Source organism: Bactrocera dorsalis, chromosome 3 (genome assembly GCF_023373825.1).
Source record: "Bactrocera dorsalis isolate Fly_Bdor chromosome 3, ASM2337382v1, whole genome shotgun sequence".
Taxonomy (NCBI): Eukaryota; Metazoa; Arthropoda; class Insecta; order Diptera; family Tephritidae; genus Bactrocera; species Bactrocera dorsalis.
In genome coordinates, this window is record NC_064305.1 from 9913491 (window position 1) to 9915243 (window position 1753).

Below are 1753 nucleotides of genomic sequence, written 5' to 3' on the forward strand. Positions count from 1 at the left end.
TATTCACTTCTTAGAGATGAAGCTTTCAGAAACTCCCTGAGTACTTGAAGAAGCAGTTTATTCTTTCAACAAATCGACATCATCTTCATAGCTAGATATATCTACGTAATAAGCGTTTTAGAAGTGAAATACCAAATATGAAGCTAAGCTGAATGGGACTAAATTGGTATGTAGAGCAATTAACCAGATGTCTAACAAACAAAAGTTGTTGGCCGTATTGTCTACAATTTCAGTTCAATTTAGTAGCAGGGGAACCCAATTAATGTTGACACTAACTATTTGAAGATAGCTGATATTGCGACCTGTCATCAATCACAGCCAGATCCATTGGAATCACTGGTGTATCTAGTATAGAGCAGAGAGAATCACACATGAAGTATCAAATGATATAAAATGACTCCGATAACTCAAGTAGAACACGTAACAAGTAGTATACCGACGGCTCGAAAACGTCGGAGGGAATTGCTGCAGCAGTCGCAAGACGACGCATCAAACTCTTCCTACCTATGGGAAATTTTCCGAGCATATTTCGAGGTCTTTGCAATAAGTCGGTGAGAAGAGATAAACCTCGAACGCAATGAACGTATAACCATATTTGGCGACAGTCAAGCGGACCTTAAAGCAAACTCTGCCTACGAGATCAAATCGCCACTGGTGTAGCAGGTAGAGAACGAAATCAGAACGGAACGGAACATAACCAAATTCACCTTACTTGGGTGACCGGACATCAAGGTATGGCCGGGAATGGACTGGCTGATGAGCTCGCCCTCTCCGCAGCATACACTAATAAGGTAGGACCTAAAAATTTTATCGTGGTAGGTGCTCATTCCATAAACTAGCTGTTCCGCCAGGAAAAAGAAGTAGGAAAGTAGAGGTATTGGTAACAACTCCAAGGCATGTGTCACGTCAAGTGGCTAATGAGTGGTTATAACCTCAGCAGGTTTAGATATGTAATCAGCCTCACTAGGGTCAAACTCGTACTACTTGTTGCTTTCTATACCGTCCACTGTAAGCTCAAGAAGCACTTATATAACATGGGCCTAACTTCTAGTGCAAATCGCTGGTTCTACGGCAGTTAACCTGAAACTCTAGAATACTTGCCAATAGACTCCATAATAGTCTGCGGACGCAGGATGAAAGCCCTTGGATCCATGTTTCCAAATAGGGATTACATCGCATCACTAGCACCTAGCAGGATATTGGACTTTAGCAATGTGCTAGGGTTATGTGAGTTGCTGTGGCTTAGGAGAGGGCGCAATGAACCCTAGGTCGCGGTAAAATACTCATATATTTATCTTCTCTTATGTCATCTTATGGAGAATCAGACTCGTGAGCATGAGTCGTCATATGATATCAAATGACTCCGAGAACTCAAGTGGGTTTGAAGACGGTTGAAAGTTTTTCGAATCATATTAGGGTGATCAAAACTAATTAAGAGCTTTGCGTAAAGAAAGACTTTAGAGAGCGAGGAAATGAGGCTAATAAATACATAATCCGCCAGATGGCGCTGGAGTTGAAAGTACGATAGTTATTGTTGGTTTGGTCATTAAACTGATTTTGAAAATTTTCAGTAAACGAAATACTATCAGACTTCATACTACTTTACTTTCCAGAACTTAAGGAATAGACAAAAATAAATAAATTAAAATATTTACAGCAAGGAATGTAAACAAGTAAAAATATATTTACAGAACGACGAAGAATGAATTAATTAACAACAAATATTTACGAGCAGCTCAAAGTGCCTGCCACA